The 17,883-nt window shown below is 45.2% G+C and overlaps 1 protein-coding gene across 2 annotated transcripts in view; it reads left to right on the forward strand.

Annotated features, from left to right (window-relative positions):
- Positions 1–897: 897 nt before the first annotated feature.
- The window catches only part of LOC140482470 (gap junction gamma-1 protein-like), a 63,099-nt gene continuing 46,113 nt past the window's right edge, over positions 898–17,883 (forward strand). The window contains exon 1 of one of the 2 annotated variants that reach the window (XM_072579995.1): positions 898–1,111. The gene's annotated coding sequence lies outside the window, so the exon portion shown is untranslated. The remainder of the gene's footprint in view (positions 1,112–17,883) is intronic. The other variant, XM_072579994.1, reaches the window with a different exon arrangement.

Below are 17,883 nucleotides of genomic sequence, written 5' to 3' on the forward strand. Positions count from 1 at the left end.
ATGGATATTGAGGAAGTGTGAGAATCCAGATTGGGAATGTTTCTTACTCTGGGAGGCTGCAGAATTTCCAGAACATTCTGTCTGGACTCCAGGGTTTTGCTTCTGATCTCTAACCGGAATAGCAAATTTCTCACGTTCAGGATTCCCGTGATGGAATGATTGAGCTGAAGCACACTGACCGGCCCTGGATATCAAGAATATGGTGGGATATGGGGCTGTGGAAAGTCTGGGGTTGTTTTTATAGCTTCGTGGGATGTGGGGATTACTGACTTGGCCAGAAGTGACTCCCCCATCCCTCATTGCCCAGAAGGCAGCTAAGAGTCAACCATGTTGCTCTGAGCTTGAAGTCACATGTAGGGCAGACCAGGTTAGGATGGCAGATTTCCATTCCTAAAGGACATTAGTGAACCAGATGGTTTTTACAACAATTGATTGATTACATGGTCACTGCAGGAGGAAGGTACTGGAGTGGTTTGGGTGGGGAGGGAAAGGTGATAGTGTGGGATATGGGGAGGGAAAGGTGATAGGGTGGGCTATGGGGAGGGAAAGGTGACAGGGTGGGATATGGGGAGGGATAGGTGATAGGGTGGGATATGGGGAGTAATGCTGCTGTGGAATGTCGGGATGTGGGAGGGACTGCTGGTGAAGGTGTTGAAAATTTGCCCCTGTGAATTTCGATGTGCACCCCCTCTTTAATTCTCAATGACCCTGGACATTGTAGGGTGAGGGGTAGGTAGAGGGATATTATTTTCATTCCCACTTCATAATGGGACCATGTCAGCGGAGAATTAGCGTTGAAATTGACAACTGAAGAAGTGCTGTGGGGGGGCGGGAAGGAGATCAGGATATAACCTGGAAGAGCACGGGGTCTGAGCACATTGTCCCAGTGTGCCAGGTACATCTCACACCAGGCTCCTACTCGGAGCTGGAGGGCGGGGAGAAGGAGTTGGGAGGAAGGACTTTGGGGAGATTTTAGGAGGAATCACGTGCCCCCTCCTCTTTCTCAGCCAGCTTTTTTTTTCTGTTTGTCTTCTTTTTGCTTGGTCTTTGTTTGAAAGAGGGAGAGTGTGGGTTGTGCATCTTGCACAGAGTCAGAGGTTCCCGGACTCTGGTGAGTAGAGCTCTCTGCACCCCCCTTGGGCTTTCAGAGTATGACCGTTTCTGATCACAGGCTGCGATTTCGGGACAGTTTCAGTGTCAGACAAAAAGAATCGGTCGGTCGTAGAGTTTAAAACTTCCAGCAAAGTTTTTACAAACTTTCGTGGTTATCTCACTTTGCCCTGTTTCTTTATTCTCTCTCTCTCTCTCCCTTTTTTTATTAATTTACTACCCCCAGTCACTTTCCCCCTCCGTCCCTCTGAAACACTTGTCCCTCTCAATTCCGCGATTTTTGCATCTTGCCCTCTCCATCAGATGTTGTTTTTTCGATCAAATCCCCCTCTGTGTCTGAGCTGCTGAAGGTGGGGGGAGTGGGTTTGCTTTTTGTTTTAACCTTGGTCTTAATGTGTTTTTATTTTTCCATGTGGGAAGCTGGCGGGAAGGTTCACGGCGGGGAAAGAGAGAGAGAGGGGGGGAAGAGAGAGAGAGTGTGTGTATGTGAAAGAGGAGGAGGAGGGGAGGGATTGTTCAGATGGAGAGACCGAGCTGCGAGCCCACCTTTTGTCCTGGGACCGGGAGGGAAATGTTTGGATGAATAACAACAGTGGAGAAACTAGGATTTTATCATCAGCCTTTCTTCTCCTTCTCCTGACTACCCCCCCCCCCCAATTTTCTCTCTCTCTCTCTCTCTCTCCCCTCCTCTCCCCCTTTCCAGATTCCCTCAGACTCTCTCATCCGCCCCCCGCCCCCCGTAGAGCTCTGTTCATTCACTTCATCCTGTCCTTTTGTCTTTTTCGTGCAATTTGATCCCTCTGGGTTACAATGTGGATTTACAAAATGAGATTTCACTTCCGTTCCCCTCTTTTTTTGAGGTGAGGGAACATCTGATTCCAATTCCCCACCCCCGCCTCCCATAGCCCTAATTTATGAGCCTGGGACAGCAATTGCGGGCTGATTGCCTCCGGGAGGCACCGCAGCAAAGCCCTTTTCCCGCATTAAAACAACTCCCGCCATCCCCAATCCTGTTCTGGTCTGGGACCTATATTTGCTCAGGTGTCTCTGGGCAGGAGCTTCACTCCAGGAACATCAAGGGTTTTAAAAATGAGAATGTTAGCATAGGATACTATAAAATCTTTGAGGCATTCCAGATAGTTAGTAACAGCTCACTGTTTAAAACTAAAACCATTTCCTCTGAGCCACTCACACTGATTCCTGACCCTTTTTGTCGATGGGCATTGTCTCCCTGTGTATTTGCCTGATGCAGGCCATTTCCCAATTTGAATTGTTCTGCCAAATCCCCTCTTAACCATCTCTGTTCGAAAGAGAATACGCATGGTTTCTCCAGTCTCTCCACATTACTGGAGACCCTCTTCCCTGGAACAATTCCAGTAATTCTCTGCTCCATCTCCTGAAGAAGGGTTTATGCCCGAAACGTCGATTCTCCTGCTCCTCGGATGCTGCCTGGCCTGCACCACACTTTTCAACTCTCGTTTCCAGCATCTGCAGTCCTCACTTACTCCTGCTCCATCTCCAAGACTAGTATATCCTCCATGAAGTGTCTCAGGGCAGTTAATATCACTGGAGGAGTAATCCAGAGGCCCCTGCTAATGTCCTGGTGGGAATCTCACTACAGCAGCTGGAGGAATGTGAATTTAATGATCAAATCTGGAATTGGAAGCTAGTCTCTAATGGTGACTGTGAACCTTTTCTGAATCGTTGTTTAAACCTATCCTTCACTAACCTTCTTTAGGTAAGAAAAGCTGTCCTTACCTGTGTGTGACTCCAGGCTCACAGCAATTTTTCTTATTTAGCCATAGGATCTGGGCATCAGCGGCTGGATCAGCATTTGTTGCCCATCCTTTGATCTGAGTGGCTTGCTTGGGTCATTACAGAGGGTAGTTAAGGGTCGACTGCATTGCTGTAGGTCTGGAGTCACGTGTAGGTTAGACTGGATAAGGACAATATTGTCCTCGAAAATAGGAGGTTGAGGTCCAACCTGATGCAGAGCTTTAAAATTCTGAAAAAGGGTTTAATGGGGTCAGTATAGAGAAGAGGTTTCACTTGGGAAAAGGCTAATCCATGGGGGGCTTGTCATTATAGTATAGAACGTTACAGCGCAGTGCAGGCCCTTCGGCCCTCGATGTTGCACCGACCTGTGAAATTAATCTGATGCCCATCTAACCCACACCCTGTTCCATTATTATCCGTATGTATGTCCAATGCCCATTTAAATGCCCTTAACATTGGCGAGTCTTACTATTGCAGTCTGGCTGTTCCTTTTTCCCCCCACCCCACTACTGAGTAAAAAAACTACCTCTGACATCTGTCCTAAAGCTACGTCCCCTCGTGTTAGCCATCACTATCTGAGGAAAAAGGCTCTCACTGTCCAACCTAACTAACGCTCTGATTATCTTCTACGTCTCAATTAGGTCACCTCGCAACCTTCTTCTCTCTAACAAATACAACATCAATTCCTTCAGCCTTTCCTCGTAAGACCGTCTCTCCATACCAGGCAGCATCTTCATAAATCTCCTCTGCACCCTTTCCAAAGCTTTCACATCCTTCCTATAATGTGGTGACCAGAACTGTACACAATACTCCAAGTGTGGCCTTACCAGTGTCTTGTACAGCTGAAGCATGACCTCGTGGCTCTGAAACTCAATCCCCCTACCAATAAACACCAACACACCATATGCCTTCTTAACAACCCTATCAACCTGGGTGGCAACTTTCAGGGATTTATGCACCTGGACACCGCGATCTCTCTGTTCATCTATACTACCAAGAATCTTACCATTAGCCGAGTACTCTGCATTCCTGTCACTACTTCTGAAGTGAACTACCTCACACTTCTCCGCATTTAAACTCCATTTGCCACTTCTCAGCCCACAATATCCTTTGGTACTGTCCACAACTCTGCTTACCTTAGTGTCAGCTGCAAATTTACTAACCCATCCTTCTATGCCCACATCCAGACCATTTTATTAAAAATGACAAACAGCAGTGGCCCCAAAACAGATCTTTGCTGTACACCACTAGTAACTGAGCTCCAGGCTAAACATTTCCCACCAACCATCACCTTCTGTCTTCTTTCAGCTAGCCAATTTCTGATCCAAACAGCTAAATCACCTTCAATTCTGAAACTCCATATTTTGTGCAATAGCATACCATGTGGAGCCTTATCAAATGTCATTCCTGGTGAAGGGCTTTTGCCCGAAATGTTGATTTTTTTTCCTGCTCCTCGGATGCTGCCTGACCAGCTGTGCTTTTCCAGCACAACTCTAATCTAGACTCTGATCTCCAGTATCTGCAGTCCTCACTCGCCTGAAGTCCACATACACCACATCAACCGCTTTACTTTTATCCACCTGTTTTGTCACCTTCTCGAAGAACTCCTGGTTAGTTAGACACGACCTACCCTTCAAAAAACTGTGTTGTCTATCCCTTGTCAAATCATTCCTTTTCTAGATGATTATAAATCCTATCTCTTATAACCTTTTCCAAAACCTTACCCACTACCAAAGTGAGGCTCACTGGCCTATAATTACCAGGGTTGTCCTTCCCCTTCTTAAACAAGGGAACAATGTTTGCTATCCTCCAGTCTTCTGGCACCAGTCCTGTTGGCTTTGATCTTTAGGTCATCATTGCCAAAGGCTCTGCAATCTCCTTCGAGAGAATCCGAGGATAAATCCTATCCGGCCCAGGGGTCTTAACTATTTTCAGATCTTCCAAAATTGCTAAAACCTCCTCTTTGTCAACCACATTCCCATCTAATCTTGTAGCCTGTATCTCTGTCTTCTCACTAACATTACCCTTTTCCAATGTGAATACTGACGAATATAGTATGCCAAGTATGTTGTTGCAAAATACCTGCAGCAAAGCAACGGACCACCTGACTTGACTGTTCTTTTTGCTGATGTTTGCACTCCATTCTCCTCCCATCTCCTGTCATCAACGTATCCTTCTGTACCTCTCATGATTACCCAGCTTCGCCTCTAATTCTTTGCCTCTTTAGGCCTATAATGATACTTCGACCGCTCCCTCTGGGACTGAGTTCCACATTCACACTGCTCTCTGGCTGAAAAGGTCTGTCTTGAATTTCCAGTTGGATTTATCCCAGAATCATGAAATTGTTATGGTACAGGAGAGGCCATTCAGCCTCTTCTATTATCTCATTCTGATTTCCTACCTTTTTTTATCCATACTTCAACCCTTTGTCAAGGGTTCTCCTGTGCACCATTTTCTATCTGTATAATCATTCAATTCCCTCTTTAATGCCTCAATTGAATGTGTCTCCATCACATTTCCAGGCAGTGGATTCCAGACCCCGAATACTCGCTGTGAAAAATGTTTCTGCACGTCACCCTTGCTTTGTTTGCCCATTTAAACATGTGCCCCTATCATCCTTGTTTCTTTTGCAAATGGGAATACCTTCTCCCTATCTGCTGTATCCAGCCTGTTCATAATTTTAAAATTCTCTAATAAATCTCCTCCCATACTTCGCTTCAAGGAGGACAGTTTCAACTTTTTCAATCTATCCTCTTAACTAAAGTTTCTGACCCCTGGAACCAGGGTCAGTGAGTGACTAATTATATCTGTCGTCCCTACTTTAGTCTTGGTCACAAGTTTAAATGTTTTTTAGATTAGATTTCTTAGTGTGGAAACAGGCCCTTCGGCCCAACAAGTCCACACCGCCCCGCCGAAGCATAACCCACCCGTACCCCTACATCTATATCTACCCCTTACCTAACACTACGGGCAATTTAGCAATGGCCAATTCACCTGACCTGCACATCTTTGGACTGTGGGAGGAAACCGGAGCACCCGAAGGAAACCCACACAGACACGGGGAGAACGTGCAAACTCCACATAGTCAGTCGCCTGAGGTGGGAATTGAACCCGGGTCTCTGGCGCTGTGAGGCAGCAGTGCTAACCACTGCGCCACCGTGCCGCCCACTAGAGGGCATAGGTTTAAGGTGAGAGCGGAAAAGATTTAAGAAGGACCTGAGGGGCACTTCTTCACGCAGAGAGAGGTTAATGTATGGAATGGGCTGCCAGAGAAAGTGATTGAGGCAGGTACAATAGCAACATTTTAAAAGAAACATTTGGATGGGTACATAGATGGGAAGGGTTTACAGGCAATTGGAATTAGCTGAGTGGGCATCATGGTCAGTATGGACTAGTTTGGGCCAAAGGGCCTGTTTCCATGCTGTATTACTCAATGACTCGAGTGCGATGCATTATCGCTGTATGCTGTCCTTATGTGTCAATTCTATGCATTATTGCTGTTTGTTATCAGTGCATTTTCTCCATGTCTTCCATATTTAGCTCCTTTTATCATCTTAAAGAGCTCTATCAGGTCCTCTCTCCACCCCCTGCTTTCTTCCTTTTCCAGGCTGTCCCACGTGAAGTGTGAAGTTGCAACTTCACACTCTTGTTTAGATGCCAATGAGCGTCCGGGGCTAACAAGCCATGACAGTGTCTAAGTGCGAAGCCCCTTGCTTCGACCCCCTGTGAACTAGCCTCTGGCAAGGATAGGGCAAAGAACAGTAAGCATAGCTACCTGGCTCAGAATCCAGCGGGAGTCTGTGTGCTCTGAAGCAGAAAAGGGAGTTAAATTAGTGCCATCTGTGCCCATCCTCCAGTAAGTGGAGAATACAAGGTATTCCTCTGTGTCCTGAAGCTTATTTAAATGCTACATGCAGTGTGATTTGTGCGGGGTTTAATGGTTAGGTCAGCCAGGATGGAGCAGTGTTAGAAAGAGGTGACTGGTCCGTTTGCTAATGGGCCTGTGGGTTACGGGATGGGAGGGGTTGTGTGTTTTGACACTGCACAACACCATTAAACTGCTTTTATACCATCTGTGAGTTAATCCCCTTCACCTCATGTACCTTTTGTTTTGAATAGGGATCTGAATCTTCCTTTAAGCTGTTCTCCATCTCTGTCCCTCTCCCTCTCTATCCCTTTGATTCACTCAAATACACTGAGCATTTTTGTGCTGTATAAATCTTTCCCTAATTTTCCTCTACCTGTTGTTAACATGAACAAGGGAGCAGTGGGTGGGTGGTGGTAGGGTAGAGCAGGTCTGGCAAGTGTCATCAGTGCACTAACATAATACTAGGTTGGCATCTCTTGACCACGTGGAGAGCTGCCTTTAATATAGCCACACGGAAGCAAATGGCACAGATGAAGGCTGTTCGACTCACAGTATATGCTGTCACTTTTTAAAGAATGAAAATAAATTGGAATGCGAATTGACCATTCGGCCCATTTACCCTGCTCTGCTATTCAGCTAGACCATGGCTGATCTAAGATGATGGAAGTTTCAAGTTAGCCCATTTGCTCCTTCTATCCCACAGCCCTGCATTGTTTTTCTTTTCAAATATTTATCTGATTTTTTTTTCTTTTGGAATTTGCTTTGGAATCTGCTTCCTCCCTTTCAGGCAGATATTCCAAATCTTGCTGTGTGTTTTTTTTTGTTTAAATTGTATTTTTGAATGTTGCTCCTGTCTCTTGTGCCAATTATTTTAAGTTTTGTGGCCTGTGGTTGTTAGCCCTCCTGCCAGTGGAAAGCATTTCTCCATTCTCACTTAGTCACTAATCTCTTCCTGCTGGATCAGTTTTGGCTTGATGGTTGCCACTTCTTGACTCTGAAGCTGGAAGTTGTGGGTTCAAGTCCCATTCCAGAAACTTGTGTGACAAACAAGGCTGACACTCCCAGTGCAGCATAGAGGGAAAGCTGTGCTGTCTTTCAGATGGGTGTAACAGATCCCACTGCTGCCATTTTGAAGACCAGCACGGGAGTTACCTCCCCCACAGTCTCACATCTTGATTCTGCCATCTACCCAGTGGCTGAGTGGTTAACATTGCTACCCCACAGTGCCAGGGACCCGGGTTTAATTCCACCCTCTGGTAACTGCAATTTCCCAGTGTTGGCGTGGGTTTCATCAGGATGCTCTGGTTCCTCCCACAGTCTGGGATGTGCAGATTAGGTGGATTGACCATGCTAAATTGCCCTTAGTGTCCAGGGATGTGCAGGCTCAATGGATTAGCCATGGGCAATGCAGGGTATAGATATAGAGTTGGGGGAGAAATGCTCTTCAGAGGGTTGGTGTGGATTCGATGGGCTGAATGGCCTGCTTCCCCACTGTAGGGATTCGATCCTGATCATCTGGGCCAGTACTCCTCTCTTGATTTTAAAAAGTAAAGCTATGGTATTAACACATTGCTGTTTGTGGGAGCTTGCTGTGCATCTGACATTGTAACACTGATTCCACTTCAAGAACCGTGCTTTGTTAGCAGGAAAGTGCTTTGTAATATCAGCTAGTGATAAAAGGTGTTATATCAATTTAACTTTTACATTTTCTTACATCTTATACTTATGAATGGCTCCACTCTTCAGAGTATGGGTTTTTTTTTGTCAAACTTCAGGGCTAGTTTGGCTCAATGACGTTATTTCCTTCCCCTAATAACTTGACAATAAATGATTATTCCTCCATTCTCTCTGTAGTGGGTGAACAGACATCTCACCATAAGAAGCATCGCAACTTCTTCCACCTCCTGCCTGCCAAGATCCCATATGGTTTTTAGGTGGAACCACAACAACAATGCATGTTTGCATTTGTGTAACACCTTTCACATTCAATACTTTCTCTCAATTTGCAGAGCTTTTAAGTCCGTTGTCGTTTTTGTAGATGGAAACTTAAAGGGGCAGATCGGTTTGTGGAATGCTTAGGATTCTGAGTTCATGTGATGTTCAGAGAGATTGCTATTTGTAACTGTGGGGTGCAGCCCAAAACATTTTTACAGCCTCTTGAGTACCTTTTATGTATTGTAGTTGCTATTTGAAAGTTTTGATAAGTGGAGGCAAATAGCACAGATGAGATCCCACAAAATGGAATATGATGATGAGAAGATCACTGGTGATGTTGGTCATCGGATAAATATTGGCCCTAGGGTCTCCTGGAGAGTTGGGCAGTGGGGGCGGGGGGGGGGGGCATTCCCATGGAAACTCCAACTCCAACTCCAACTCCAAGAGCAGGAGTTGGCCATTTGGCCTCTAAGCTTGCTCTGCTTTTCAATGTGATCATGGCTGATCCTGTATCTCAATGTTATCCAACCATTTTCTCTCCATTGCCTTTGATGCCTTTAAAATGTAAAACAATATCTGTTTGAATTATATTCAATGACTCTGCCTTCACAGCCTTCTACTGGAGAGAATTCCACAGATTAGCTGCCTTTTTTTTCTGCCTTTTTTCTTTTCTTCACAATATTGGCAAGGGGAATGTTTTTTCTCCTCCTGAGAGAGTAGAGGGGGCCTTGGTTTGGTATTCCATCTGAAGGAGGGCACCTCTGACCCTGTGGCTCACCCTCCATTTGCACTGGCCTTGTGGCCTGGCTTATGGGGCTGAGAAGCTACAGGGACCTCTGGATTGTATGATGTGGGTCTGGGGTCCGTTATATCACTCCTCTTCTCTGTTAACTGCACTCCTGAAACCTGACACCTGCCTAATTGTGCCTGACCTTCAGGTTTGCTGTGTGTAGAATAGGGCAACAATCCTCACTTTGACCAGCATGTGTTTGATGAGATTGAGAAAGTTCCTGGGCTGCTGGCAGATGTGTTTCCCAACAATTTCCTCTGGATTGAATGATCTTATACATAGTGTTAGCTCTTCCTTTGCCTGTCCCTTGGGATAAGTGAGGCTCTCATTACCACCCATCTGTGCTCACAGATTTGGCTGCTGAGCTCAGAGAATTTGTCTGTGCAGTTCTGTGAAAACTTAGAATTGTATTTGGTATTTTCCTGAGCCTTTATCATTGGTGGTGATCTTGCTTTGTTATGCTAATCACCGACCTGAGCCTCCGTGAGTAATGTGCTCCCCTCTTGAGTCACATTTTCATAGATTTGGGACCAATTTCTGAAAGTTGAGCGCACAATTATTGCTTCACAATCTTGACGTAGAGGACCAAGGGGATTGCTACACTGTCGAAGACCCTACATTTCTAATGCAATACTAAACTGAGCCCTTACCTATCCGGTAGATACAAAAGATCCTGTGGCAGCTTTTTCTAATTATCATTTGTGGGTGTCTCTGGCTAAGTCAGCATTTATTACCCATCCCCAGTTACCCAGAGGGCAATTAAAGAGTCAATCGCATCGTGTGTGTCTGGAGTCACACAGAAGCCAGCCCAGGTAAGACTGGCAGATTCCCTTCTCTAAGTGACGTTAGAGGCCCAACACCCAGAGAGTGGTGGGCCTGTGGAATTCATTGCTGCAGAGTGCAGTGGAGGCCGGGACGCTAAATGTCTTCAAGGCAGAGATTGATAAATTCTTGATGTCACAAGGAATTAAGGGCTACAGGGAGAATGCAGGTAAGTGGAGTTGAAATGCCCATCAGCCATGATTGAATGGCGGAGTGGACTCGATGGGCCGAATGGCCTTACTTCCGCTCCTATGTCTTATGGTCTTAGTAAAGAAGCTGGGTTTTAATGACAATCATGATGGCTATGCGGTCATCATGAGGTCAGGTTTTTTGATCTAAATGTTTATTGAAGTCAACGGGTGGCACAGTGGCTCAGTAGTTAGCACTGTTGCCTCACAGTGCCAGGGACCTGGGTTTGATTCCAGCCTTTGGCAACCTGTGCAAACTCTACACAGACACATTCTCCCGTGTCTGCGTGGGTTTCATCTGGGTGCTCCGGTTTCCTCGCACAGTCCAAAGTTGTGCAGGTTAGGTGAATTGACCATGCTAAATTGCCCCACAGTATCCAGGGATATGTAGGTTAGGTGCATTTAGTTAGGAGTAAATGTAGAGGAGTAGGGAAATGGTTTTGGGTGGAATACTGTTCAGAGGATCGGTGTGAACTTGTTGGGCCGAAGGGCCTGTTTCCATACTGTAGGGATTCTACGATTTAAACCTTTATCATCTGCCATTGTGGGATTTGAACTAGATCTCCCAGAAAATTAACCTGCCTGGAGTTCTGGATTACTATTGGAAGAGAAGGGGAGCTTTTCCCCTATTGCTTGAATTTACACCTCATTGACAAATCAACATTAATAAACAGGTTATCAAGTCATTGTGACATTGTTGTGGTCGGCATCTTGCTGTGTGCCATTGTTGTTTCCTGTGTTACAGTTGTAACTACTTAACCAGAATGCTTAATTGTGGAAACTGCATTGGGATTTCCAAAGTAAGATGGTTATATCAATGTCTGAGTGTGCTTTACTCCCTTTTAAAGAGACTTTTAAAATAAGCGTTTACTCAGCCTGCTTGGGCGTGTTATTGTGCACATCTGGAGTGGGTAGGAATTGAACCAGGGCCTTTCCAGCCTCAAGGTGTTGATGTTATTACTGTACTGCAAGACACCCCTCCCAGCTTAAAGCAATTGATGCCAACCTTGACATTCAAAGCTATAAAATTAAAGAAGGACAGGCCATTCAACCCATCAATCCTGCGCTACTGTTCACTAAGGTCCTGATGAATCTGATTATGACCTTGGCTTCACTTGCTGCTGTACCCTCGTAAACTTTGACTCCCTTGTTAATCAGAACTCTGTCCAACTTGACCCTGAATATTTTCAATGATCCAGCCTCCACCACTCTCTCTCTAGGAGAGAGAGTTCTGAAGACCAATGATCTTCCAAGAGAAAAATAAGTTCTCATCACTTCCACCTTAAGTGGTATACCTTTGACTTTAAACTGTGGCACCCTCATTAAAGACACTTCCCTACTGAGGGGAACATCTAAAATGTTGAAGCTGATTTGCAAAGAAGAACATAACTTCTTGCTGGATTAAGAAATTTTTAAAAAGTTTCTATTCTTGAAAGGTGAAGAAATTGAGTATTATGTTCAGATCAAGGTGGGAATGGTAGCTTCTGTGCTGCCATGATACATTTACAGAAATGGAATGGAACAGTTAGGAACAACCATGTTTTTGACTGGCACCGATTCAATGGGCTGAAGGGCCGGTTTCCTATGCTAGAGATCACTATGACGTTTATTTTCAAAAATGTTGTAACATACCTTTTTGGAGCACGTGGGGCTTAAGAGCAGGCACCCTGGCTCAGAGGTAGAGATACTATCACTGTTGCTATGGATGTGGAGGCACTGGTGTCGGATTGGGGTGGACCAAGTTTAAAAATCACAAACACCAGGTTGTAGTCCAACAGGTTTATTTGGAAGCACTACTTTTCGGAGCACCGCTCCTTCATCAGGTGGTTGTGAAGCAGATACTTGCATGACACTCTAATCTTTTGCTATAAGTTCTGTGTCTTATGGTCCTGCTTCACCACCACTTTTGAGGGATCAGCACTCAAAGCTAGTGCTCCCAAATAAATCTGTTGGACTATAACCTGGTGTTGTGATTTTAACTTTGCTGCTATAGAGTCTTTTTGTTTACATTGGAATAAGTTGACCTCATTGTTCTGGACTTTAATCTCCTTGATATTGATGGCCTGGCTAACTAATTGATGATAATTAACTAATCACTCGCCTCATTGTGTATTTTTTACGTATGACCTTACTGTTCAAACAGTGGTCATCTTAGAAAAGAATTCTTTCTCCCAAGGAAGCAAAAGACTTGAGGGATGGGCTTGTGGCAAGAACTGGTGACTCCATATTCCCAACTCTGCAATTGTATTGAAATAATACACAGTCCTGAATTTAGCAGCAATGGGCGATCGTCAGACAACCTGAACACTGGCCATGTTGGATTTCGGGAGACCCTGTGACTGTTGTTGGTAAAATGACCATTCTTGACAGAAGTGTCTCCCACTTCATTTCTAACAAATGCTATATCCTGTTTTCAAAGCCCTCAAAAGCACTGCCCCTTTGTATCTCTTACCACCACAGAAAGGGAAGATGCTGGTGTAGGGTTACTTCACTGGTTTGGTCGTGCAGAGCCTTTCAGCATCCAATGAGCAGCGAAATCGACGTTTCGGGCAAAAGCCCTTCATCAGTTTTCGCTGATCGTTGGATGCTGCCTGAACTGCTGTGCTCTTCCAGCACCACTAATCCAGTATTTGGTTTTCAGCATTTGCAGTCATTGTTTTTACCGTGCAGAGCCTTTGGCTGCTGTTCTAGGGTCTTCAATTCCAATCCCACCATGACAATGTAAATCTGGAGTAAAAGACTAGCCTGCTACAACTGAGATGTAAAAGGTTAGCACTGCTGCCTCACAGCGCCAGGGATCTAAGTTCAATTCCAGCCTTGGGTGACTATGGAGTTTTCACATTCTCCCTGTTTCTGCCAAGTGCATCGGTTTCCTCCCACAGTCCTAAGTTGTGCAGGTGAGGTGGATTGGTCATGCTAAATTGCCTTGTAATACTGCAGGGTAGGTGGATTAGTGACAATAAGTGCAGGGTTATGAGGAAAGGGTGGGGGGGCATGGGATGCTCTTTTGAGCATCTGTGCAGACTCCATGGGATGAAGAGTCTCCTTCTGCATTGCAGGAATTTATGATTCTATTTCTGTACCCTAATTCTAGCCTTTTGTGCAACTCAAATTTTCTTCACAGTACCATTGTTGATTATGCCTTTGGGAACCTGGACAATAAACTCTGAATTCCCTCCATATACTCCTCTACATCCTCCTCTTAAGCTGATTAATAAAAGCTTGATGAAGTTTTTTAGTCACCATCTTAATTGCTCCTTAACCACTGCATTGAAAATTGTGATTAGTCAACTCTGGATAAGCCAGACTTCTGGTGATGTCAAAGTTGTCGGCTGTTCATGCTGGCAGAATAGGGAATGCGACAGAAGGATGTTCATAACTAAATGAAGTTGGAAAGCCCCAGAACTTGTGAATGCTTAGCTGTTTGGCTCAACATGATTGCACCAACTAATCATAGAATTAGACCTGGCTAGAGCGTGAAATCATCATTCAACATTGAGATATCTCTGTGAAAGAATAATCGTAAGGCATGGGAGCAGAAATAATCCATTCTGCCCACTGAGTCTGCTTCAATGAGACCATGGCTGATCTAATAATCCTCAACTCCATGTCCTGCTTTTCCCCCCATAACCTTTGGTTCCCTTAGTGATTAAAAATTTGTCTATCTTCGCCTTGAATATACTTAATGACCCAGCCTCCTCAGCCCTCTGAAGGAAAGAATTTCACCGATTCAATACCTTCTGAGAAAAGAAATTCCTCCTCATCTCTGTCTTAAATGCACAATCCCTTATTCTGAAATTACACCTCTGGTCTTAGACTCTCCAACAGGAGAAACAACCTCTCTGCATCGATCCTGGCAAAACCTAAGCTCTTCAGGTCTGTCTGAACCTGTGGGGGGGAAAAGTTAAAAATGTTATCCTGGAAACACAGGAAGTTAGAGTAGGAGTAGCCATTCGGCCCTTTGAGCCTGCTCCACCGTTCAATAAGCTCAATCCCGTCAGACATTCCGCAAGTGCAATGTCATGAAGATATACAGCATGGGGGGGAAAAAAAACTCTGATCCAAATCGTCCAGGCTGATCAGATATTCTAAATGAATCTAGTCCCATTTGCCAGCATTTGGCCCATATCCCTCTAAACCCCCTTCCTTTTAAATGCTGTAATTGTGCCAGCCTCCACCACTTCCTCTGGCAGCTCATTCCATACACGTATCACCCTCTGCATGAAAACATTTTCCCCATTGGTCCCTTTTTAAATCTTTCCCCTCAGGTCCCTTTTAAATCTTCCCCTCTCACGTTAACCTATGCCCTTAGTTTTGGAATCCTCTGCCCCAGGGAAAGATCTTATCTATTTACCCTATCCATGCCCCTCATAATTTTGTAAACCTCTATAAGGTCACCCCTCAGCCTCTGATGCTCCAGGGAAAACAGTCCCAGCCTGTTCAGCCTCTCCCTATAGCTCAAACCCTTCAACCCTGGCAACATCCTTGTAAATCTTTTCTGAACCCTTTCAGGTTTTGCACCATTCTTCTGATAGTAGGGAGACCGGACCTGCAGACAATATTCCAATAGTGGCCTCACCGATGTCCCATACAGGCACAACATGATCTCCTAGCTTCTCTATTCAATGCACTGACCAATAAAGACCGACATACCAATGCCTTTTTCATTGTCCTGTCTACCTGTGAATCCACCTTCAAGGAACAATGAACCTGCACTCTTTGTTCAGCAACACTCCCCAGGGCCATACCATCAAGTGTATAAGTCCTGCCCTGATTTGCCTTTCCAAAATGCAGCACTTCGCATTTATCTGAATTAAACTCCATCTGCCACTCCTTGGCCCATTGGCCCATCTGATCAAGATTCTGTTGTAATCTGAGGTAACCTTCTTTGCTGTCCACTACCCCTCCAATTTTGATGTCATCTGCAAACTTACTAACTGTACCTCTTATGTTCACAATCAAATCATTTATATAAATAATGAAAAGCAGTGGACCCAGCACCGATCCTTGTGGCACACCATTGGTCACAGGTCACCAGTCTGAAAAGCAACCCTCCACCTACACCTTGTGTCTTCCACTATCAAGCCAGTTCTGTATCCAAATAGCTAGTTCTCTCACTATTCCGTGTGCTCTAACCTTACTAACCAGTCTACTGTGCTGGTATTCTCTCTGACAAAGGAAGGGGATGCAAACAATGACCCTATTCTGACATCAAGGAAGCCTCTGCCCATGTGGTAATGGCGGCTTGAGCAGAGAACGTCCTCACCCCCATCATGATGAAGAAGGTGTGGAGGATGGTCACTGACTGCATCGGCCATGCTGGGTTCAAAAAATGGACCATGACTGCAGAAGACACTGAGAGGGTGTAGGAGCAGTGAATGGCCAAGCACCCTGCGGGCGGCACGGTGGCTCAGTGGTTAACACTGCTGCCTCACAGCACCAGGGTCATGGGTTCGATTCCAGCCTTGGGCGACTGTCTGTGTGGAGTTTGCACATTCTCCCTGTGTTTGCATGGGTTTCCTCCGGGTGCTCCGGTTTCCTCCCACAGTCCAAAGGTGCGCAGGTCAGGTGAATTGGCCATACTACATTGCCCATAGCGTTAGGTGCATTAGCCAGAGGGGGGTGGGTTCCTCTTCAGAGAGTCAGTGTGGATTTGTTGGGTCGAAGGGCCTGTTTCCACACTGTAGGGAATCTAATAATGAGGCTCCCTCCAATCCACCTTCTGGTTGGTGAGGGAATTACAGCATGGGTGAGCATGATGCTCACTCTGAAGGGGGGCAATTTGGAATATTGCGAACTGTTTTGAGAGGATCTGATTGAAATTTACAAAATACTGAGAGGACTGGATAGAGTGGATGTGGAGTGGGGTGGGGGTTGTTCTGAAAGAGTTAGGTAATCCTTTGCTGCATAGGGTACTGCAGTCGAAAAAGTTTAATGCAGTCTGTTTTGTTATCAATATGGTCAAACATGTTCCTTTTGTTTCCATACTGCTGTGCATCATACTGGAGCCGTGCTGTACCTTTTGCTGTTTCAGCCAGAGAAAGCAGGCAGGCAAGCAGACCAGCATGTATTAGACTCTCAGGGTAACAGCTTCCTCAGCTGAAGAAGATTCCACAGCTACAGTCACCTCCTCAGTGTAAGATAGACTGGGACCCAAGGGCACAACTTCAGAGTGAAAGGACACCCTTTAGAACTGAGGGTGAATGTCTCTGGCTACGGGGTGGTGAGTCTGTGGGACTTGTTGCCGCAGAGGGCTCTGGAGGTAAAGTCATTGCGTGGATTTAAAAGCCAGCTAGGTTCTTGATTGGTAAGGGGATCAAAGGTTTGGTGGAGAAGGCATGAAAATGAGGTTGAGAAATGATTGAATGGTGGAGTAGACTTGATGGGCTGAATGGCCAAACTGCTGCAGTCTGTCATGGGGCAACACCCTACACTGCGTAACGGAACCGACTGAGGAGGTGACTGTAGATGTGGAATCTTCTTCAGCTGAGGAAGCTGTAACCCTGAGAGTCTAATACATGCTGGTCTGCTTGCCTGCCTGCTTTCTCTGGCTGAAACAGCAAAAGGTACAGCACGGCTCCAGTATGATGCACAGCAGTATGGAAACAAAAGGAACATGTTTGACCATATTGATAACAAAACAGACTGCATTAAACTTTTTCGACTGCAGTACCCTATGCAGCAAAGGATTACCTAACTCTTTCAGAACAACCTCCACCCCTTTTTTATTCAGTGCCTTTTACTGTCCACAGTCAGCTATTGTAAGGTGTGAGCAACCTCGGGTGGGAGGTCTGTGAAAGGTGATGGCCAAGGGCTATTGTTGCTAGATTATTATTCCAGAGACCCAGGTAACTTTCCAGGTGGAATTTGAATTCAATAAAAATCTGGATTTAAGAATCAAATAACGATCAATAAATTATTGGGTTGAGGGGAAACCCATCTGGGTCACTAACGTCCTTTAAGAAGGAATTCTACCATCCTTACCTGGTCTGGAATATCTATGACTGCAGACCCAAAGAAATAAGTTGACCCTTAACTGCCTTCGGGGCAATTAGGGATAGGCAATAAATGCTGGCCTAGCCAGAAACACTCATATCCTGTGAATGAATCAAAGAACAATTGAACAGCAAAGACAATCCCATATTTATTGCATTACCATCTTTTCATTTCTTTGATGTGTTTGTTGGCAAATCCAGTAACGTTTATATTTTCTTTGTTCTGTTGAAGCTCTGCAAGCGTCCCCCTGTGATTTCATCACAATTTCACTGTAAATGCAAAGACAGCAACTGGGTGGATATTGGAAATGTGGATAGCAATCAACACATGCACAGCAAGATCACATAAATTACAGGATTGTGCTGCCAATGGAGGCCATGAGGCCAATCATAGCCCAC

Source organism: Chiloscyllium punctatum, chromosome 10 (genome assembly GCF_047496795.1).
Source record: "Chiloscyllium punctatum isolate Juve2018m chromosome 10, sChiPun1.3, whole genome shotgun sequence".
In the NCBI taxonomy this organism is placed as follows: domain Eukaryota; kingdom Metazoa; phylum Chordata; class Chondrichthyes; order Orectolobiformes; family Hemiscylliidae; genus Chiloscyllium; species Chiloscyllium punctatum.